This window comes from Alligator mississippiensis, chromosome 2, assembly GCF_030867095.1.
Source record: "Alligator mississippiensis isolate rAllMis1 chromosome 2, rAllMis1, whole genome shotgun sequence".
In the NCBI taxonomy this organism is placed as follows: Eukaryota; Metazoa; Chordata; order Crocodylia; family Alligatoridae; genus Alligator; species Alligator mississippiensis.
Genome location: NC_081825.1, coordinates 146,850,807 through 146,875,311, shown reverse-complemented (window position 1 = coordinate 146,875,311; position 24,505 = coordinate 146,850,807). Strand labels below are relative to the sequence as shown.

Genomic DNA, 24,505 nt, shown 5'->3' with positions numbered 1-24,505 from the left:
ATTAAATGGAGGGGGTTGGCTCATCTTAAAATCAAGTAAATAAGGTAATTCACTAATATAAGGTCATCCTGTCAATTTGTTATTTCTCTGCCCTGTTCATGTGCAAGACACCTATAGATACAGCAGGAAAAGGCTGAGATTTTAATATATAAAACATAGCACATCATTTCTATTGAGCATCATGAGAAAAAAAAAGAATTTGAAAGTAAGAACATTTAATTAGATGCCATTTCCCACTAATCCATTTCCTACTATTATCTAACTATATTTCTTCTGCTGCTGTTCTTTGAAAGACTCTTTGACCATTTTCTTTTTCAGAGATCCATCCCTGGAAATAGAGATAAGCACAGTGCAGGCTTGAGGTCATTTCCAGATAAATTCAGAAATAGTTTACAATATTTTGATTATTTATTGAGAGTGTTGTCAATGCATCAGCATCTACTATTGCAATATGGAGTTGCCCAAGGTTCTGTACTGTAAAGCAAGGTCTTTGCTTCCAACAGACTTTCATATATACAAAAAAAAGCTACAGGTAGTGTTTTTTTAATGTGATACGGGTTACCTATGCCCAATACTATTTTTTACCCAGTAGCTACAAATTACTGAATTTTGCACATGTATCACCCTATATGAACCACATCTCTTCTTCTAGCTGGAAGTGTTCACATGGGGCCTGAGTCCCTGAAATACTGTTAATACAGAAATTGGGTGGTCCCTCCTCCTCCTTGCTACATTTTTTTTTTAAGACCCAGTCTTAAGAATAAGATGACAGTTACAAAAGAAGATGCATTAACAGATTTTCAGGGACTTGGACAAGGTGGAATGAAATCACACTGGCATGTCTACATATGCATTAATGCACCGCAGTTATTGTGCATTAAGTTTAGTACCTGTAACAACAGGTACTAACTCAATGCACAGTAACCAGTGCTACTGCGCACATGCCTTTTTAATGATGTTAATGCACAGTAGACTAATTCTACTGTGCATTAGCGCAATTGCACAGCTTTTGCCATGACACACTAATGCACAGTAGAATTAATCTAAATAAGCCCATCGAGGCACTTATATTTACTTAGATGTCTAATGGGCAGAATAGAATCTGGCCTATGGTGAATAGCAAGTTGCTCTCTCAACAGCTTTCTGAGCAGTTTCTGTACCCTAGCTAGATCCTTGCTGACAACCTTACTCCTGTATAAGTTCTACCTTCTTCCACTGGCTTTGCTGGGACTACTCACAGGGTGCATCCACATGAGACATTTACTGCAAAGTTGCTTAGTTAGCTCCATAGTAAACATCTCAGTGTCTACATGCGCAGGGGTATTAGGCTGGAGTAAACTAATAAACTCTACAGCAAGGTAGTACTTGTAAATACAAGTACTCTCCTGCGGCAGAGTTCTTTACTCCACAGTAGCACACATGTAGATGCTGCCCCAGCTGGCTGAACCACAAAGGTGCTTCAGAGCAGGGGCTGCCTGGCAGCTAGCCCTGCAGTGGAGCACCCTCATGCCCCAGCCAGCCCCTTCACAGCATGTTGAGCTGGGACAGAGTAGGCCCAGGCTGGCAGGCTTACCCCCCGGGGCCCCTGCCATCTGAAGCTGCTCTGACCCAGCTCAACATGCTGCAATCCTTGGCACCTGTGTAAACACCATGACCCAGGAGCAGTAAATTCTGCTGCAATATGCACTGGAACCTATTGCTTCACATTAGTATGTAAATGTAGACATGCGCACAGAGCAGAATAATGCTCCACATCAGCAACTCAAGCTTTGCCTTGAATTTGACCCCCTCCCTCTGCTACAGCAGGAGAAAATAAATCTAGGGGACCAGCTGGCTCCCTTGCCCTCTGCTCCCCACAACTTCTTCCCCCTAAAGTCCCTTTCCCTAGGGCTGTGCAAAGCTTTGGGCAGTGATTCAACTTGGAGGAGATTCCGCCTGATTCGGTGGCCAAATCTCTGAATCCAAATCAAATCAGGGGACCAATTTAAAGGTCTGAATCGATTCAAAGCTCTCTGAATCTCTGGAATGATTTGGAGCTGGCCCAAGCAGGACACCTGTTGGGGGCTGGGGGAGCAAAGGGGGGTCGGAGGGCTCATGCAGAGCCCCGCACACAGCAAGGGGTAGTGGGGGGGCAGTGGGGATTGCCCCCCCCACCTGGCAGCACCCACTGAGTCGGGGCTTTTTTTTCCAAGGAGCTGGGAGCTAGGGCAGGCGGGGCAGCCATTGCCAGGCTGGTGGGGATGGGCCTGGCTGATTTGGAGATTTGGCAGGAGCCGAATCTCTGAATCAGATTCAGCTGAATCGATTTGGGACAGTGATTCAAATCACCAAATCGAATCACTGTCCCCCGAATCAGCTGAATCCAAATCCGAAGTGAATACTAGCCACTTAGCACAGGTTTGCCATTTAGCACAGGTTTACCTTTTCCCACTCCTTTCAAGCAGCACTTCTGTACCTAATTATATATAGTACAAACCATGCATGATATTAGTCCAAAGGTTCTTGATTTACCATATAGTTCATTGGGCTGGGCCCCAGAAGAATCAATAGCCTGAAAGGGCTTGAAAAACCAGGGTGACCCCATATCTCAGCATGTGTGTGTACACTCCAGATACCCTGCACAATGGATCAATGTGCTAATTAGCCCCCCACTCATGATTGGAACAAGATGTTCTTGTCATGAGCCCTGGGATCCTCCAAAAATGTACATGCAAATAATGCACCAGGCAACCTGGTCTGGGTCCAGCTACAATAATCATATGTGACAGGCTGAGAGAGGGGGCCACAGAGGGATTCTGGGTAAACTGTTTGGACCCCATTTGGTGATTTTTTGCCAGACACTTAAGGCTGGTGAAGAAATAGGAATCACTGGAAATGTGAAAGAAAAGGCAATTTAGCTGTGGGAGTGATGAAGAAGTTAATGTAGTCAATTGTGGTGGCTCACCATGACTTGAAAAAGAGTCAGTGCTGAATGGGACTGTGCTCAATGGGCACAATTGCATATTTTATTTGGATAGGATGCACTAACTTCTTATCGTGGTAGGGTCCTACCAGTATGTTTGCCTAATATAGGGCATGTGTGTTATAGTCATGTTCAGTATTGGCTGTATTAATCAATGTCATAATTTGTTTCTACTACTGAGCATGTACTGCTTTTGGCAGCCATTTGAAGATAGCCAATGTGTTTAACAAGGTTTCCTTATATGCAAATGTACAATGAGGTTCTTTTTTCCCCAAGCTAATTGTAGGGGACCTTGATTTGTATTTGCATAAATATAAAACTTAAAAAGGGCCTCTTTTCTTACCAAGCAAGTACAGACATTCCTCCTCAGGCAGCAATAACAGCCTTGACTTTGTCGGCAAAGTGAATGGCACTTTCTCCTTCCTGAATAGGATAAGAATAATATGTTTTTAAACTATTTGATTCATGTTTTATTTTAAGAAATGCTTCTGTGCTAGACAACATCCTACAACAGGCACTAGAGAACAAGGCAGCTTTCTAAAGAATGGTTCCTCTTCAAAATGTGGCTCAAAAAACAGAGAAAAATTAGATTTCATGTTGATTTTCTTCCCATGATTTATTGATCAAATATTCCCACTTTCAAGATAAACAGATGTTTGCTTGTTTTTTTTTTCCCTAACCTGCAGTCCTGAAAATTCAGCCTGGGCAATGACAATTCTCTCTGGCTTGTGCATTTCTCTCTCATCAAACCTATCAAAACTGAGGTTTTGGATTAAAATCTATAATGATTTTCATCCTGTGTCCCCATTGAGTTGTATAGTGCATATGGAAGGCTGGTATGCAGCCCTGAATTAACACATTTTTTAAAGATGCATGAGCTAGACTTGTGAATCTAAAGAGATTGAGAACCAAGTCCAGAAAATGCCAGCTCTTCATTTTCACCCATTTTCGGACAACAGAAAAGTAAAGCCATTCTTCTGTTGCCAAGAGCTCAGAAAGATCACAACAGATCAGAATGTTTTAACATTATGGATTCCTGTTTGAAATCTCTGGGTTTATCTTGCAAATCATGTTTGCACACTTAATACTGCTAACATTGGGTGGCATCCTGTGGTACCCTTGAAAAGATCTCAAAGTATCCCAGAGTGCCGTGGCACCCTGGTTGAGAATCACACTGTTAGAGGGGCACAAGCCACTCTTACACAGCTTGCTGACTCTGCAGTGCTAACAATGCTAAATATGCATTTTTGTCATTAATCAGAAATTAATGAGGAAATACATGGGTGAACTACGGAGCTATCACTGGTTTGAGATGTCTCCAATCCCCCAGGTTGTATATATAATTAAATCAAAATTATATAAGATGTGATCTGTTATACCTGTCCTCAACAAAAAAGTATTTTACATGAAGAATGGATTAATTAGTGGGAGTACCAGGCTGAATCAAGGTTGCTTCGGTTACCATAAATCTCTCCATTTCCAAGGTGTTTTAAATTTATATTTAAAAATAACATTCCTTTCAGACTTTGCTCTCTTAGGTTATTAATAAGAATTCATAAACATAATCCCATTTTAACATAGAGCTGTGTCTAGAAATATAGCTTTCATGACAGACAGAGTCAAAATGATCTACAACAACACAGTTAAGCATAAATACCTCTTTGGTCATTGGCAGTAAATACCACACATTGCACACGATGGCCCAGCTGGTCAGTAATTGCAATCCATAGATAAGCACAGAATATTTTCATAGATTCATAGATGTTAGGGTCAGAAGGGACCTCAAAAGATCATCGAGTCCGACCCCCTGCATAAGCAGGAAAGAGTGCTGGGTCTAGATGACCCCAGCTAGTTACTCATCTAACCTCCTCTTGAAGACCCCCAGGGTAGGGGAGAGCACCACCTCCCTTGGGAGCCCATTCCAGACCTTGGCCACTCGAACTGTGAAGAAGTTCTTCCTAATATCCAGTCTAAATCTGCTGTCTGCTAGCTTGTGGCCATTATTTCTTGTAACCCCTGGGGGCGCCTTGGTGAATAAATACTCACCAATTCCCTTCTGTGCCCCCATGATGAACTTATAGGCAGCCACAAGGTCGCCTCTCAACCTTCTCTTGCGGAGGCTGAACAGGTCCAGTTTCTCTAGTCTCTCCTCGTAGGGCTTGGTCTGCAGGCCCTTGACCATATGAGTTGCCCTTCTCTGGACCCTCTCCAGGTTATCCGCATCCTTTTTGAAGTGTGGCGCCCAGAATTGCACGCAGTACTCCAACTGCGGTCTGACCAGCGCCCGATAGAGGGGAAGTATCACCTCCTTGGACCTATTCGTCATGCATCTGCTGATGCACGATAAAGTGCCATTGGCTTTTCTGATGGCTTCGTCACACTGCCGGCTCATGTTCATCTTGGAGTCCACTAGGACTCCAAGATCCCTTTCCACCTCTGTGCCACACAGCAGGTCATTCCCTAGGCTGTAGGTGTGCTGGACATTTTTCCTCCCTAGGTGCAGCACTTTGCATTTCTCCTTGTTGAACTGCATTCTGTTGTTTTCTGCCCACTTGTCCAACCTATCCAGGTCTGCCTGCAGCTGTTCTCTGCCCTCTGGCATGTCTACTTCTCCCCATAGCTTTGTGTCATCTGCAAACTTGGACAGAGTACATTTGACTCCCTCGTCCAAGTCACTGATGAAGACATTAAAGAGTATCGGTCCAAGGACCGAGCCCTGCGGGACCCCACTGCCCACACCCTTCCAGGTCGAGACCGATCCATCTACCACGACTCTCTGGGTGCGACCCTCTAGCCAATTCGCCACCCACCCGGACTGTGTAGTCATCCACGTCACAGCCTCTTAACTTGTTCACCAGTATGGGGTGGGATACCGTATCAAAGGCCTTCCTGAAGTCTAAGTATACGACATCCACCCCTCCTCCTGTGTCCAGGTGTTTCGTAACCTGGTCATAGAAAGAGACCAGGTTGGTCAGGCACGATCTGCCCGCCACAAACCCGTGCTGGTTTCCCCTCAGCATAATCTGCCCTGCCGGGCTCTCACAAATGTGAGCCTTGATAATTTTTTCAAAGACTTTACCAAGGATGGAGGTGAGACTGACTGGCCTATAGTTGCCCGGGTCCTCCTTCCTCCCCTTTTTGAAAATGGGGACCACGTTAGCCCTTTTCCAGTCCTCCGGGACTTGGCCCGTGCGCCACGAGCGTTCGAATATTCCCACCAGTGGCTCTGCAATGATGTCAGCCAGTGCCTTCAGCACCCTTGGATGGAGCCCATCCGGGCCTACCGATTTAAAGGCATCCAGTTCTTCCAAATGACTCTGCACCACCTCAGGATCTACGTATGGAAGTCTGGCGCCTTGCTGCTGCCTCTCTACAACCCCAGCGAGAGACTTGTCATGCCCCTCACTTAGGAACACTGAGGCAAAGAACTCGTTGAGGAGTTCAGCCTTGTCCCCTCTGTCTGTCACCAATTGTTTCTGCCCATTTAGCAGTGGTCCTATTCCTCCCTGGGCCTTCCTTTTACTCCCAATATATCTAAAAAACAATTTCTTGTTGTCTTTTACTTGGGTTGCCATCCTCAGCTCCATGGTAGCTTTGGCCCGTCTAACTGCCTCCCTACAAGCACGAGCAGAGGAGGTATATTCATCTTTAGTGATCTCACCCTGTTTCCACTTTTTATGTGCTCCCCTTTTGGCCCTTAGGCTGCCCTGGATTTCTCTGGTCAGCCATGGAAGCCTTCTGGCCCCTTTCCCTTTTTTGCCTCGCTCGGGGATCGTCTTGCTTTGTGCCCGAAGGATCGTTTCCTTTAGGCACAGCCACCCTTCTTGGGCTCCCATCCCTTCAAAACTCCTACTCTGCAGTGCTTCCTTGACTAATCGCCTGAGTGCATTGAGATCAGCTTTCCTAAAGTCTAGCACTTTCACCCTACTAGTTACCTTACCCACTCGCCGTCTTATGTTGAATTCTATTATAAGGTGATCACTGTCTCCCAAATGGCTACCGATCTGGAGGTCCCCTATCATGTCATCTCCTGTTGCCAATACCAGATCCAGTATGGCATTCCCCCTAGTGGGACCATGCACCTCCTGTGTCAGGTGGAGGTCCTGTATACAGGTTAGAAACCTGCGTGAGCGATGGGACCTTGCTGTCTGCGTCTCCCAGCAGATGTCTGGGTAGTTTAGGTCCCCCATGACTACCGCCTCTTTAGCTTTTATGGTCTCCGAGAGTTGCCTCAGGAGCCCTGCATCTATTTCTTCCCCTTGGTGTGGGGGTCTGTAGCAGACCCCTACCACCAAATCCCTTTCTCCTTGCCCCCCATGTAGCCTAACCCACAATCCTTCTACTTCCTCAACCTCGGATTCTGTCTTGATGAGGGTTGATGTATATTGCTCACTGACATAAAGTGCAACACCCCCCCCCCCCCTTCTTCCCCGACCTGTCCTTTCTATACAATCTGTAGCCCTCAATATGTACCGCCCAGTCATGGGATGAATCCCACCAGGTCTCTGTTAGCCCCACTAAGTCATAGGTGTTTAGTGCAAGCAGGAGCGCTAGTTCATCCTGCTTGTTCCCCATGCTCCTAGCATTAGTATATAGGCACTTGAGCCCTGCGACTGGTGCCTTTGCTGCCCCCCCCACTCCGAGTCCCAAGGGGCCCATTGTTTCTTACCTTCTTGTTTCTTACCTGTTCTGTAGTGCTGGTCTCCCCATGGCTTTCAGGTTCCCAATGTCCTCCTTTTTCAGGCTGGGCTGTCCTTGTGGGTGCCACATGGTTTGGTGGTCCACAGCTTCCCCTGCCCTCGTACTCCCCTCCCCCCGACGAGCCTAATTTAAAGCCTGCCGGAGGAGATCCACCAACCTAGTAGAAAATACACGCTTACCTTTGGGGGACAGGTGAAGCCCATCCCAGCTGAGCATGTCCCTCGTCGTGATGTGCGGGTTATTGTCCAGGAAGCCGAAGCCTGCCTCGAGACACCACTGCCGAAGCCTCCAGTTGGTCTCTCTGATGCAGTTCTCCTGCCGTCTTCCTCATCCAGTCACTGGTAGGATGGAAGAGAAAACCACCTGTGCACCGAACTCCTTCAGCACGCCACCCAGAGCACTGTAGTCCGCCATCAGGTGATCGGGGGTTCTCCTGGCCGCATCATTAGTACCCACATGGACTAGGACCATGGGGTAATAATCGGTGGGCTTGATCCTGGCCTGGATTACCTCCGTCACATCCCGAATCTTTGCTCCAGGGAGGCAGCATACCTCTCGTGCCGAGGGGTCCTGGCGACAGATGGGTCCTTCCGTACCTCTCAGGATGGAGTCGCCTATGACGAGCACTTGTCGCCTCCTCCTCTGGGTCCTCGTGGATCTCTTGTTCTGTTTGGAGTGTGAAGAACGTGGTGTTTCTTCTTGCCCAAGGGTTTCCTCCTCCCCTTCCATCTCCTGCAGGGTCGCCAGGGCCTCGTACCTGTTCACCAGTCGGATTGGAGAAGCTGGTACTGGTTCGCTGCGAGCTGCTCCGGTCCTGGCTGTGACTGTCTGCCACCCTGCTGTGGAGGGCATTCCCCGGGCTGCTTCTTCCTTGGGTGCCTGGGCCTGCAGGGAAAGGAAATAACTGTCAATTTCATCCTCCACCTCCCTGATCCCCCTCAGCCTGCTAACCTCTTCCCGGAGCTCCCTCACCTGCGCCTCCAGAGCCCTAAGATGGGCACCTACCGGACAGGTGTGGGGGCCCCCAATCTCTGCCCCCCCTGGCCCTGCTGGGGATCCCCCAGAGGCCAGGAGGTAGGGGGACATCAGCTCCCCCATGGGCTCAGTCTGGGTGGAGGCCTCAGACCTGCCCCAGGTAGCCTTGCCCCCCTGGGCAGAGGCCCTAGCAGCACTCCTCGTAGACACCATTCTATAAGCTGCTGTTTGTTTTGTACTGTTCTAAACTGAGGGTCATACTGCAGGGTGAGGAGAACATGATGGAAACTTTGACTTCCATGGCAGAGAATCTTTTGATACATATAAGTAACAGAGGTGCAGCCCAGCAGCTCTGCACTTCAGGGATCCATGCAATGCTTGCTGTAGAGCCAGCTGCCACCATTCCAAAAGTAGCAGTGTGATCAGCTGCTGCTGCAGTTGCAGCTATTTTTGTGCCCTCTTCCCTAAAAAGCAGGCAGCCAAAGCTGCTGTCCTAGTTGCCACCACTCTGTTACACTAAGAAGTAGACAAGAGGGAACATCAGTAACAATCCTTACTTGTATTTTAGAGCAACAAGTGGAAGATCAGAGCAATACCTGCATTTAGAGATAGGCTGGGACCAAATCCACACATGCACACACACATTTTAAAGGCAAAAAAAGTGCACAAGTGCTTGTGAAGATGTTGATTTTGACAGCTCTGGACATACAGGGTGTCCTTACACAACATACCTACCACATGCATAGCAACAATGCAGTCTTAATTAATCTTCCAGCACAGACAACTTTTACACAAACAATGCAAGGTATTGTTTGTGGTCCTGATTTCTCCATTCACATGTCAATATAATCATTCCTTCTGGCAGTGATTCTGGAGGGAGTATGAAGCTTGCAGCCTTGTTTTTTTTCTTCCACCCTTACCAGTAACATGCAGCCCCAATAAGCCACAAAACTGATTCTGACCTGCCTATACCAACAAATCTCAAATTTAGTGCCCAAGTGCCAACTCAAGAAGATGAGACTGATAGTAAATGAGGCTAATAGCAGTAACCTTCACTTGTATAATATCTGATACCTCAGGGCATTTCATAGACACCGCTGAATTAATGCTCACAACATCCTTGTGAGATTAGAGGGGTGTAGGTTTTAGCCATGTTGGTCTAAGAACATAGGCAGACAAGGTTCTTTGGGTGTATATGATATCTTTTATTAGACCAAATTAAATAGCTGGGAAAAATTTTAGAGCAAGCTTTCAGGCTTAAAAACCTTTTGTCAAACTGAGGAAGTCTGCTGTTCGTGCGTGCTCTTCCTGGATGAAATGAATAGGAGTCAGTGGGTGAGAGACAGGCTGGGTAGGGAGGGGCAGGGTGGGGAGAAGCGGGATGAATGTAACAGTTTGATAGTGGAGAGGTACCTGGGGAGTCAGATGTCAGGCTGGTTATAATGTGTCATAAATCCAATGTATATATTTAGTCCATGATTTTGTGTATGCAGGAGGTTGATGAAGTGAAGCTCATAGGCTTGTCTGTGAAAAGGGGTTTGTAAATTCCCTTTGAGGATTAGAACTGAGAGATTGGAGAGAGAGTGGTTTTCTTGTGAGAAATGTGCCCCCACAGGTATTCCTGTCTTTGATAGATTTCTGGTGTGCATTCATTCTAGTGCACAGTTGTTGTTTGGTCTCTCCTGTGTATTTTCCATCAGGGCATTTGGTGCATTGGATGAGATATATTACATTTCTTGAGGTGCAGCTGTAAGATCCAGGAATGCTTATGGTTTTGTTGTGGGGTGCAGTAATTGTGGGGATGGTGGAGATGAGTTGGCAGGTTTTGCATTTCTTGTCATGGCATGGTCTGGATCCATTCAGTGTGTTCTGGGCCTGAGAAAGTTTGCTTCTGGTGATGAGGATAGCAATGTTCGGTGCTTGTTTGAAGGCTAGGATGGGTGGTTCTGGGAAGAACTCTTTAAGAATAGGGTCTCTTTCTAGTATGGGTTGCAACTGTTTGAGGATTTTCCATATGGGTTCAAGGAAGGGGTGATATGTCATAACCAGCGGTGTGTGATTCATGGGAGTTTTCCTTCTGTACTGCAACAATTCTTTACGTGGTATCTGTGCGGGCCGGGAGCGGTCCGAGGCCCTCGGGGGCGCGCACCGCGGGCTGTGGCCAGCAGCCCTGGCACGCGGGTCAGGGAATGCAGGCCAGCGGACTAGAATTAGGCACGGACGCATAGCGGTTGATTAAAGATTATTTTACTTACACCGTAGATGGTCACGGTGCAGGCAGGAAAACTTGCTTGAGTTACAGTTACAGATAGGAAAGAAGAGTGGACAAGAGTTCTAATCTCGTGAACTCTAGCCCAATCCAGCAGAAGGCTCTAAAACCGCGAGCCCGTCGTGTCAACCGAAGAAAACAACTCAGAGAAGAGCTCTGGATACACTCACACGAAGTTTGCTAGGCTCCATGGAACTTGCACGCAGGGAAGGGGTTCGTCGAGGGATCACGCTCAGCGACGGGGAGAGGCCAGAGGTTGATCAGACCCCTATAGCCTTCTTAAGGTACACACTGGGTCCGTTAGGCTCCGCAGCACTTAGAGTTCTTCACGAAACGTGAAGTCCTCCTCCTCCAGATGGTTGTGGAGTCCTCCAACTTGGGCGGAAACCGCTCAAGCCTCTTATATGGCTAGCAAGCCAATCACTAGCCGCCACGTGGGAATAATTTAGAACTGGCCAATAGTGGGACACAAATTTGCATGCGGGTGGCGGGAACTTCTTTGCACCGGGGTTTTCTCTTTGCAACTGAGAAATGCACCTTGCAAAGAAAGCTCCTTGTGGCGGGAAATAATTTAGCAGTGCCGAAGCGCGCGCACACAAAATCACACCCTTGGGTTGTGACATCCCCCCTTGCTGAAGGCACAGCTGAATTATGCCATACACTTGTTACTTGGGTCATCGAGAGCTCTTACCACAGGTCATTGAACTAAATGGGTAAACATAAAATTAGCTAACATAAGAAGTTTGTCCTCCAGGGATCGAATCAAATAATAACCAGCACAAATACATATACACATAATCAGATTCATAACAAAGAACTGCACGATCAGGGCTTCAGTGGGCGTCATGGCGAAGTCGCGCGTCAAGCCCTCACTTCTTCAGATGATGTTATCCTTCTTGGGGCTTCTCTCCGCCACGCACTCTGAATTTCTGGATCTGTAAACAAAACTCTCAGAAAATAAGTTAATGTATATCAAAATATTTACAAAATTTCCATGGAACTACACTATCATTTTTAAAACATATAATACAAGAATTTGTTACTTCAAACTACCCTCTCTTGCACACTCAACTAGATGAAATCATCGAGGAGTCGTCATCCAGTTCTTCTAGATAATGGAAACTTAACTCATAGGCCAGTTGCCATTGACCTGCGTCCCCTAAAATCCGAAGTTGCCGCTTATTGAGTCCAGAACGCTGTAGGAGAAATCCAAACATGTATCGCTCCTCTGGTGTTCTCTGTGGCAATGATGGAAGATCAGATTCGCGATGTCTTGCGCCTTGAGCCTCGGTTGGGTGTCGACGTTCCGGATCACTAGATAATCTTGGCTCCATCAGGATACGCAGTCGTGACAACTGACAAAGGAGATTACTCAAACTCCATGGACATGAGTTCCAGCCATGAGACTATAGCCTCGTCAGATTCCATTTCAGATTCTCTGTACAGCTCCTGTAACTCAGTCCAAGCACGAATGCGACTGGTGGCGGCACAAACTCCATCTTGTGCATCAGTCACTGGGTTGATCATTGCCATAGGACGAGCTGTTACTTCGGGAGTCAATGCTGCTGTGGGAGTCATTGTTGTTATCGCTTCAGGCAAGAGGGGCGGATGCACTCCTCTGCTCGATTCTCCCTTCCATCGGCAAGAAGGTGTGGTCGCCGGAAGCAACGCTGCATCGGTGGGCAGGGTCGCCGGCCGAACTCTCGTGGGTTTCTCCGAAGCTCCACCCTTCTCTTCCAGTTCTTCCATGCGGTCTCCCTCTTGCTCGGCGCCATCTTGGCGTGGCGTCTCAGGATTTTCTTTCGCAGCCACTTCTTTGACCGCTTGAACAGCCATACGCAGCTGGGCTTTCAAATTTAAATTCTTCTGCATTAAATCGGTTACAGTATGAAAAGTTGCAGTTAGCACTCCCCCCTTGTCGTATTGTGGGGCCACCCTCTCATCTGCGGCACGTCCCTCCGTCTCCAGATCTTCACGGAGCTCGGATGGAAGCTCACAACCCCTTAATCTAGACGCCAGCATAAAGGGGGCGAACCGGTTGATCGGCACCAGTTCTTCACTCTCCCGAGCACATCTTAGACAACGGGCACACTCCTGGGTGAGGGTCGACTCGCCTGCCGGGTTGACTCTGGCGAGGGACACAGTGTCGAGGGGCCTGAACAGGACTTGCTCATCACTCATTATACAACCGAATGCCTCGGGGTGAAAATACACTTCCCTCTCTTTCAGGGCTCCATCTTCGGAAGCTCCCTCTTCTCCCTTCAGTGAAAGGCATCCGCTGATAAACCTCTCACCTGTTCCGCCTGCCTGGTGGTAAGCGATATGTGCCTCCAGTTCCATAAAGTTTTCTACTTGGCGTTTTCCACTGCGCCAAGGGCAGTTCTTAACTAATTCTAGCTCCAGCGTGCCTTCCCCTGATCCCATCCTCATTGCCATGTGCGGGCCAGGAGCGGTCCGAGGCCCTCGGGGGCACGCACCGCGGGCTGTGGCCAGCAGCCCTGGCACGCGGGTTGGGGAATGTAGGCCGGCAGACTAGAATTAGGCACGGACGCGTAGCGGTTGATTAAAGATTATTTTACTTACACCGTAGATGGTCGCGGTGCAGGCAGGAAAACTTGCTTGAGTTACAGTTACAGATAGGAAAGAAGAGCGGACAAGAGTTCTAATCTCGCGAACTCTAGCCCAATCCAGCTGAAGGCTCTAAAACCGCGAGCCCATCGTGTCAACCGAAGAAAACAACTCAGAGAAGAGCTCTGGATACACTCACACGAAGTTTGCTAGGCTCCGTGGAACTTGCGCGCAGGGAAGGGGTTCATCGAGGGATCGCGCTCAGTGACGGGGAGAGGCCAGAGGTTGATCAGACCCCTATAGCCTTCTTAAGGTACATGCTGGGTCCGTTAGGCTCCGCAGCACTTAGAGTTCTTCACGAAACATGAAGTAGTCCTCCTCCTCCAGATGGTTGTGGAGTCCTCCAACTTGGGCGGAAACGGCTCAAGCCTCTTATACGGCTAGCAAGCCAATCCCTAGCCGCCACGTGGGAATAATTTAGAACTGGCCAAGAGTGGGACACAAATTTGCATGCGGGTGGCAGGATCTTCTTTGCACCAGGGTTTTCTCTTTGCAACTGAGAAATGCACCATGCAAAGAAAGCTCCTCGTGGCGGGAAATTATTTAGCAGTGCCGAAGTGCGCGCACACAAAATCACACCCTTGGGTTGTGACAGTATCCAGGTGGCTCTTTCAAACATGTGATCCATCTCTCTACAGGAGTGTCCTTGTTGGGTGATAGCCTTTTTAAGATTGGTGAGGTGGCAATCCCGGGTGCAAATTTAGTGATATCTGAGGGTTTGGCTGTATATCACAGCTTTCTTGGTGTGTTTAGGGGATTGCTGGTTCTGTGCAGATATATATGTTGGTCTGTGGCTTTTTTGTATAACGTGGTTTGTATTGTATCATTTTGGATACTGATCATCGTGTCTAAAAAGGAGATGTTGGTGCTGGAGTATTCAAGAGATAGTTGGATGGAGGGATGGTGATTGTTGAATTTCTGATGGAACTCAATCAGAGATTGCAGGTTTTCAGTCCAAATAATGAAGATGTCATTGATATATCTTAAGTATGGTAGTAAGGGTTTGATGGTGCAGTCCTTGAGGAATTCTTCTTCCAGGTGGCTCATAAAAAGGGTGGCATACTGTGGGGCCATGTTGGTGCCCACAGCTGTACCCATGGTCTGGACGAAGTGTTGGATATTAAAGGTGAAATTGTTGTGTGTGAGGATGAAGTGTATATGGTCAGTAATATCTTTGGGTCTGTACTCTGAGTTGTAATCTTGCTCTTGTAGATATGTAAGGCAGGCTTGGATGCCATCCTGGTGTGGGATGTTGGTATATAAGCTGGTAACATCCATGGTGACTAGGAAGGTGTTGCTGAGAAGGTGGTCTATGGAAACTTAAAAACATAGACCACCTTCCCAGCAATTCATCTCCCTTCTCCTCCCCTCCCTCCCACCCCCCGCCTGTCTCTCACCCACTGACTCCTCAATTCACATCTTCACTGACTGCCTATCTTACATGCATACCAGCCCAGCCTTTGACTTCTTTAGTATTCATTCCATCCAGAAAGAGCACACACCAACTGCAAAGACTTCCTCAGCCTGATGAAGGGTTTTTAAACCCAAACGCTTGCTATAAAAAGTTTCTCCAACTATTTAAATTGGTCTAATAAAAGATATCATATTCACCCAAAGAACCTTGTCTGCCTTGTGAGATTAGACAATTCCATGGTCCAGAAAACTGAAGCACAGAGGTAAAGTGAATTGGCCAATGTTACACAGAAAACTGTAGCCTAAACAAGAAAATAATCCAAACCTGCTGACTCCTATTGCCATATCTCAATCACCAAATTAAACAATAATCAAGAATCCCAGACTGAGACTGTCAAGCATGTCATTTGTGATAGCAGTTTCCATGTTACACATACATGTCCCTAGAAACTGCAGTCATCTGATATAAACATGGCTTTAGATTTTTAAGATCGTATTTATTACCTTAATTAAATATAAAACATATTTCATAGTTTCATAGTTGGTAGGGTCAGAAGGGACCTGAGCAGATCATCAAGACCGACCCCCTGCCATGGCAGGAAAGAGTACTGGGTTCAAATGACCCTGGCGAGGTGTTCATCTAGCCTCCTCTTAAAGACCCCCAGGATAGGAACCAGCACCACTTCTCTTGGAAGTTGGTTCCAGATCCTAGCCGCCCTGACAGTGAAGTAGCGCCTCCTGATATCTAGTCTGAATCTACCCTCTGCCAGCTTGTGACCGTTATTTCTAGTCACTCCTGGTAGTGCTTGCGGGAAAAGGGACTCCCCCAGTGCCTGCTGGTCCCCTCTGACTAGTTTGTAAATGGGCACTAGTTCCCCTCTCAGCCTTCTCTTGTGGAGGCTGAACAGGTTCAGGTCCCGTAGCCTCTCCTCGTAGGGCCTGCCCTGCTGACTCCTGATCATGCGGTGGCCCTCCTCTGGACCCTCTCCATGTTGTCCACATCCCTCCTGAAGTGCAAAACCCAGAACTGGATGCAGTACTCCAACTGCGGCCTGACCAGTATTGCATAGAGGGGGAGGATCACCTCCTTGGACCTGCTTGAGATGCATCTGTGGATGCATGACAAGGTACAGTTGGCCTTCCTGACCACGTCCCCACACTGTCGGCCCATGTTCATTTTGGCATCAATAATGACTCCAAGATCCTTTTCTGCCTCTGCACTGACGAGAAGGGAGTTCCCCAGCCTGTAGGTATGCTGTGGGTTCTTCCTCCCCAGGTGCAGTACCTTGCACTTGTCAGTGTTGAAACCCATCCTGTTCTCATCCGCCCACCCCTGTAACCTGTCTAGGTCTGATTGCAGCCTATTCCTCCCTTCTAGTGTGCCCACTTCTCCCCACATCTTAGTGTCATCTGCGAATTTGAACAGGGTGCTTTTTACCCCCTCGTCCAAGTCGCTAATGAAGATGTTGAACAGTGCAGGCCCGAGGCCCGAGCCCTGCAGAACCCCACTGCCCACATCCCTCCAGGTCGAATGGGACCTGTCTACCACCATTCTCTGGGTGCAACCTTCCAGCCAGTTAGTGACCCAATTGACTGTGTAGGTGTCAACACCACAGTCCCCTAGTTTTTTAATGAGACTGGGGTAAGAGACAGTGTCCAAGGCCTTCCTAAAGTCCAGAAATACTATGTCCACCGCTACCTCTGCGTCTAAGGATTTTGTGACCTGGTCATAGAAGGCCACCAGGTTGGTCTGACAGGACTTGCCTCTAATGAACACACATTGGTTGCCCCTAAGCATAATCTCCCCTGCTGGCCCCTCACGGACACGTGCCAAGATAATTTTCTCAAAAAGCTTACCCAGGATCGAGGTAAGAGTAACTGGCCTATAGTTTCCTGGGTCCTCCTTCCTCCCTTTTTTGAAAATGGAAACCACATTGGCCCTTTTCCAGTCCTCTGGCACCACGCCAGAGCACCTTGAGTGCTTGTAAAGCCATGCCAGGGGTCCCGCAATGACCTCTGCTAATTCCCTCAGCACTCTGGGGTGGAGGTCATCAGGACCAGCTGATTTTAAATACGTCCAGTCCCTCCAGAAGTTCCCTGACTAGATCCTCACTGACCCTAGGCCTGGGTGCACCTCCCCTGGGGCCTATGGGGGTCCTGGTGAGGGGGGGAGGGTGACCTGGTCCCTGCTCAGAAAAATGGAGGCAAATAAATTGTTAAATAGGTTAGCTTTGTCATCTGGTGAGACCACCAAATTTCCAAGCGTGCCTTGCAGAGGCCCCACATTACCTGGTACCTTCTTTTTACCCCCTATGTATTTAAAAAAGGACTTCTTTTTGTCCTTGATCCGGGTAGCTAGTCTCAGTTCCATCTCCGCCTTGGCCTTCCTGACTGCCCCCCTACAGCCCCGAGCAACCGAGGTATAGTCCTCCCTGGTGATGGCCCCTCCCTTCCATTGAGTGTACACCTCCTTTTTAGCTAGGAGATGTTCCTGTATGCTTTTGGTGAGCCATGGGGGCTTTTGCACCCTCTTGCCCCCTTTGATCCATGTTAGGATTACCTCCCTTTTGGCTTGGAGGATCGTCTCCTTAAGGAACAACCACTCTTCTTGGACATCTGACTCCTCTCCCCTCCGGGACCTCAGTGCCTCCCCAACTATTCTCCTTACCTCATTGAAGTCCACCCTCCTTTATAAATATATAAATATGAATGATATTAAATATAAAACAAAAAATACATGGTTCTACTTACTTGAAGCTTTTCTGCAAATAATCCATCAATAATTTAAAACCATTGGATGTTACCTTGATTGCCACTGGATAGATGGTCCCTCCAATTTCAAAGCTCCCCATTTTAAACATCTTTACTGAGGTGTTGTTTATACATGTACCTAGCCAAAAATAAAAACAGACATAAAGAGTATAGCGGGGTCTCTTAATCCTTGCTACTTAGTCAAGGCAGCATTAGAAGGCTGCAATTTGAAGTAGGCAGCTGAAGTAAGGACAGTCTCAGGAGAATAAGCAGCTAGGGGAACCCAGCAGATATGGACTATAGGGCTGCAAGGTAGCTACTTGGGAGCCAGCTGCAAGACAGTAGGGCAGAGCTCTAGGCAAGTAAGAAGGCAAACTGCAACAGAGGAGGGCAGGCTGCTCATTAAGCTGAGGGAAGATACCTGTAGCTAGTCAGAGGATCATATGACTGGAAGAGGAGAAGCCCCAAGAGATACAAGCTCAGCTTCTGATACAGAGAAGAGACTGTGGCAACTGAGTAGGTCCAGGAGGGCCAGAGCTGAGTAGAGGATAGCCTAATAGAATGAGAACCTGCAGAGAGGCACTCCATAGTAACTGGTGATGGTGGGATTATTGTAGGATGGTAAAAACCAGAGTACCAGTTTGTGGCTGTAGGGATAGACAGGAGACCCATGACAAGGTACCTTGGGTACTCTGGGTTTTGAGCCCTGCACCAAGCAATGGTGTAACTAGGCTGAGAGAGCCAAGGCCAGGGCTGAGACTGAGCAGCCAAGCCCAAACAAGGGGGCTGGGGCCAAAGGTGACAGCCAGAGGAAAAGGCCCAAGATTGTAGAGGCCGAGGCACAAACAAAAAGGGATGAAGAGCTGGAGGTACTGTTGTTGGTGATTGACATCCATGAGGCATCTGTGTGGCTATGGAGGAGGCTGGAGGTCATGATTAATCCCCTTAGGGCAATTTAGTGTCCTAAAGCATTGAAAGGGCCAGCAGGGTATAGAATAATTGTGTAGCAGAGTAAGGGTCCAGAGAGTGACAGTGGAACCAAGAGTCTGGCTAAGTCAATTAAAGGCAACCCAAGTCTCCCCAGGATTCAGGAAGCCTCCCAAATCATAACATGAAAGACATGGCAGGAAAAATAACAGGGGGAATACACCAGAGAGCTGGAGCAAAGTAGGTTTTAAGTGGCTACCAGAGGTTGCCACAGCTGCCCTTGGGGCCACACCTGCTACAAAGAGACGTTTGTTGTCGATTATAATGAAAACATCAAAGAAAGTGGCACAAATGTAGTTTTTCTTCAGAAGTGTTTACTAGAGTTACAAGAGTTACTAGATAATTGACTCAAAAGTACAGTATAGCCTTCAGATATACCTCTTCTCTGCATTATACCTGTTATATACCAAGGTAATTACTAGATTGGCATAAAACTGGTATAATGTGATGGAGAGTCAGACTTTTTTAAATTTCCAACATCAAGTAAGATCTAAATCACTTCCACAGAATCAGAATTGGAATAAAGAGCAATGCTGTGAGCATTAAAATGACTTGCAGGAAACTATGGCAATATTGCTGAACATAGTAATTGAATAGTACTGCTGTTTCTTACCCTCTGGAAAAATTAAAACTGGCAATTTTTTCTTGTCTCTAATGTGCTCACTCATTCTATTGGGGAAAAAGAAAGAAATGATTCAAACTATACTCTGTTTTTATAAAAAAATCCTCATTTATATTCAGAGGTATGAATACTAGATATAAGACAGAACGTAAGTCACACTCCCATCTCTTAGCCATAGCTGTTTGCTGCTACCCAAGTTCACATAGCAGAGCAGGGGCTTCATCAGCACTCTCTTCTCACCGGAAGTCCTCCTTCAATATGCTTGAGGTCAGTGGGCTGGGATCGATCCACAGCTCTGTCTCACAGGAAGGAGATAAAATGGAACTATGTGCCTGGTTGAAGAGGTGAAGATGACTCCTCCCCCAAGCCTAGCTACAGTTCTCAAATCAGTACTTCCAACAAAAGAAAAAGATATTCTGCCAGATGCATTTGACCAGCTATATCTGCATCTTGTATCTGTACGCACTGAGGACCAAATCCTGAAGAATTCTGCCTGAGCAAAATAAAGTAATTTAAACAGCCCCCCCCCCCCCCCCCCCAACAGGTTTTCTGTAATTTGTGTACTGGGCAGGCATCCATTCAGCCTTTACAGAGAAACTCTTCACAGTATTTCTTTCATCCAGTATGCCTGTGATTTATAGATAGAGGTCCACCCAACTCAAGGAGGTGCCCAGTCAATTTCACAAAGAGATCATAGGGCTGGCAGCTGTTTTCACTGGTTGATCATGGCAAGGCCCCCCCATCTCTGATTGGCTGAGGGACCCTGGTGGTCTCACCCCTCACTACTGATTGGTTGTGAGAGCTGTCCATCAAACAGCCCCTCCACTGCTGACTGGTTCCAAGGGCTGTCATGCAGCCCCGCCCCCCACTGCTGATTGGGGGAGAGGGGTGGGGCTACACAACAGGCAGTGCTCTCAGTCAATCAGTGGCAAGGGGTGGGGGCAGCAGCCATCTTGGGCTCCGCTTTGTGCGGCAGCCCCTTTCCTTGTTCCCCTCCCCACCCATGGGCTGCACAACCAGGCCCCAGCACCATGAAGACTGCTGGCTCCCTCTGGGGAGCCAGCATTTTATTTTCACTAAGTTTGTTTTAGTTTTTTTTAATTTCCCAGATGTCGCAGGTGTTGCCTGATTTTGCAGGCAAAGCCACATTTCACAATTTCAGTGGGTACCTATTTATAGGAAGCTCCATACTACAGAATACTTTACAAGAATGGTGTTACTAGAAGATACAGGTAGGTTTATAGAAATGTATCAGATAGGAAATAGGTTATCCCTTCTCATTATTCCAAATCCACCTCCAAACATTGTTTTATGGATTCCTGTCCAATATAATGTATTTTAAGATACAACTTTAATCACTTTAGGAAAATGCAAAATTATATTTGTGAAAGGAGACATAAGTAACAAAAAAATAATTCAACATGCATCATATACATAATGATTTGCAATAGCCCTGATAGTTCAGATCAAAAAACAATTACATCAATAGAAGTTAAGCTTTTTTCTTCAATAGATATTTGACCCTAATGGTGACATGCTCTGGTCATTTAAGTGTGTACACTTGGTCATTTACATAATTGTCCAAGTGCCAGAAATACCACTTACACATACGTTGGAATTCTATTTGCGCGCATGTAGTCCTGCATGTAGAGGACTACATTTGCCCCAAGACTGGGCATATGCATTAGCAACAAAACAAGCAAAACCCCTCTCATTTTCCCTTCCCCCCACTCTGTAACTAGGGTGCTCCCTTGTGAAGGCCCATCCTCAGCCCTACATCCCCAAGAAAGGCTTTAAACCTGCATATCTCTGACTTCTTAACACAACACTCAAACCACCACAACATAGATCAGTCATTACCTAGACATTTCTCTAGTGCTTCTTTTGAAGGTGCTCCCCTACAACCATGAGCAAGACTACCTAGGAGATATCTGGTCAGGAGCAGGGGAGGCTGCTATAGGGCATGTGGTTCAGTGAGGTGGGTGCTGATCTGGAAAGGTGGGGGGTTCTTGCTCACACTGAGGCAGAAGCTCACACCCTGTGCTTCCATTCATCTATTTCTTTCTAATAGCTATGTTTGTTTATAGCTCAGGTTCAAAAGGAGCATGAGAGAAGAGGTTGGACAATAGCTGACCTGTGTGATGTGGTGATTGGAGTACTGTGTTATTAAATCGGGGATACCCAGGTTCCAAGCTTCTGTGGACAAAAGGGGCCTGCAATCCAGGACCTGCAGCCCTGGAATTGAGTGCCTTAGTAACTGAAGAATGGGGACAAAAGATGGAGGGACACACTGAACCCTCTTTCTGATCCTAAGGCTGTTTGGTAATCATGGGTTTTGATTGGCCCTATTTGTTGTTGTTTTATGCTGCTACATGTCCACAACATGGAAGAACTTGGCTTGATTTCTTCCTATATTAGTTGCATCAAAATTGTTTAAATCTTCACACATAGTAAGTAGTTTTTAAACTAATAGAGCTCTCTTTCCTAAGGATTAGATGCTGTCTGCTTCTGTTCATACCTTAATTTAAGGCACAAATTTGTCAAATCTCTTGTCAAACAAAAAGAAAGAATCACTTAAACTTTCCATTTTTCTAATGTGTTCACAGTTCAGAATAATAAAAACTGCAAAAGACAAAACATACTGGGCCAAATGTATGCCTCATGTTTGCTCCTTTTAAGCCTTTTACTCTCCTGTTGGGAAGGCAAGAATGATACTAATTTGCTGTTGCGGCCTTTACCTAGAGCTGATGAGGAAACAAAGTGAACTTCCCACTATCTTACTTTTCCCGCACGAGACGGCAGTCTCTCATTTCTGCATGTTCAAACCAAAGATGCTGAGACGTCTGGATGCAAGATCTTTGAATAATTCCCAGGAATCCTTCATGAACCTGGCCAACCTGCAAGCCCAAAGCAAGCCCATTATTATACAAACACGAGTTTGAAATGAAAGTGCAGTTTTGTATAAAATGCATCAGGTGGAGACCATTCAACACTGATGAAAAATGAGAAGGTACTGAAAGGGATACACATGCATTGTTTACACTGAAATCCTGACATGCAGAATTCAAATCCTACCTTAAGTTACAGGAGAAAACAAGTTTAGTGATCTCTTTGTATACCAAATCTTTGCCCATCCTAATGCCACCAAGAAGTCCTTTGATTAGCAGTTTTGCTCATACCAAAGAATAGTTTCCATCACTAGCCAGGATTAGAACATCCAGTGGTGAAGTATGGTTGACTACACAAATGCCTCCTTTCTGGGGTCTGTTTTTCCTGCAGTTAAAAATAATATATGTCATTTGTTATCTAAATTGAGGAATTCCAGCGTGTTGGAGCAGACTTTATTAACCGAGTCTGCTGGATTGTGGCAATTACTGAGTTGCAGCAGTCTCCCGCATCTTGTCTATCAGTGTCCCTGTGCTTAAAACTGGCAGTGGGGGCACTTGAACTCAAGCTCATCAAATGAGCTTGAGTTCAAGTACCCCGCCACCATTTTGAAGCATGGGGACACTGATACATGAGACGTGGCCTAGTGAATGCCTACCGCTAACAGAGACCTAAATTCAGGAACGTGCTTATGTACCAACCTTTAACATCATTGGAACTTCTCACAGACTTAAAAGGAAGGCACATGAATCTAAATCTTAGTCAGATATGTTTGCAGAAATGAGTCACAAACTATTCACTAACTGCAAAAAACTAATTTCATACTCAAAGAGCACTATAAAGTCTGAAGAAATATCCCCACAAAAGAAAAGCACATAATTTAAACACACCTGCTTTTTGTAATTTGAAGTCCAGACATTCAAGCAGTTTTACATACAATTCTGATTTAGACAAACAATTGGAACATGAATGCATCCTATTTCTTATCCAACTTATTTATGGTACACAGAAAACCCCAGAGCACTTTTAAACAGCAATCAGAAACACTTCCTGGCAGCAGCCTGGAATGGCCCAGCTTGTGTCTGTGCCGAGCTAGCTACAAGTGCAGCACAGGAAAACTCCCCACTGCTCAGTCGTCCAGGTGCCTGGCTATGGTGTGGTGTGATGCATCATGTGCAGATGAAGCACCCCCCCTGCCCTGCCCCCACCAAAGCCAAAGCTCCTTGGGCTAGATCTAAAGACTCTTCAGGCCATAGGTTGCCAATCCCTGCTTTAAAAAAAGGTGCTGCTTTGAGAGAAGATTAGCCTTTAGGCAACATGCCATAATGTAAAATAAGTCAACTCTTTTTGTTCTCCAAACCCACTTTACAAATATTTTTTACACCTTTTATTTAGTGTAGTCAATATTTCAACATGTCAGTCTCTTCTCTTGAGAAGATGCAACTTCTCAGGATAAAATTTAATTTCATAAAGTAGCATTCATATCAGCATATACAATAGATAATCATTGGATAATTAATGTTCAGAGAGTAATTATTAGTGGCTCAATGTCAAACTAGGATATCAAAAGGGGTCCCAAGGGGTCTGTACTGGATCCAGTACTGCTGAATATGTTGACAAATGACTTGGACAGTAGAATTGAGTATACACTTGATGTCATCTATAACATCTGTTTACTAAGTTATATGGGTTAGCAGACTCTTTGGAGGGCAGAATTAGGCTTTAAAATGACAAAATAAATTGGAAAAATGGTACAAAGCAAAAAGGATGAAATTCAATAAGGACAAGTGCAAGGTATTGTACTTAGGGTCAAATACACAAATACAAAATAGGAAGAGATTGGCCAAGCTGCAGTACTACAGAAAAAGATGTAGATCAGAGTTTTCCAACTCACAGCTTTCATGCACATGGCCCATGAGGGGTTAATTTGCTCCCCACAGGCTCCTGCTTGGCCACCACTCCCTGCATTGCTCTGGTTGCTGCTGAAGCTGGGGTCTCCAGGCTCTCCCTTCTTCCACTACTAGGGGTAGGGTGGCATGGCCCATGGGTCCTGGAGAGCCTGCAGGTTAGGGATCTGGGTGGGTCCTGCATGGTGAGAGGATACCAGGAAGAGCCAGCACAGTGTGAAGAGCCCAAGGGGGACCATGAGGTGACAGGAACGCCTGTGCAACAAGAGGGTAAGGAGAGGGAGCCTGCGTGGTGGCAGGGGGAGCCTGTGAGAGACACACAGCAGCAGGGAAGCCCATGCGGTGCATGACCCAGGGGTTCCACAGCTCATGTAGGTGCATCCATCAATCCCTAACCTCTGAGA

The 24,505-nt window shown here is 46.7% G+C and overlaps 1 pseudogene; it reads right to left on the bottom strand.

The window, feature by feature from the left end:
- Positions 1-219: 219 nt before the first annotated feature.
- On the bottom strand, positions 220-22,696 carry LOC132248270 (glycerol-3-phosphate acyltransferase 3-like; annotated as a pseudogene).
- Positions 22,697-24,505: the final 1,809 nt, after the last annotated feature.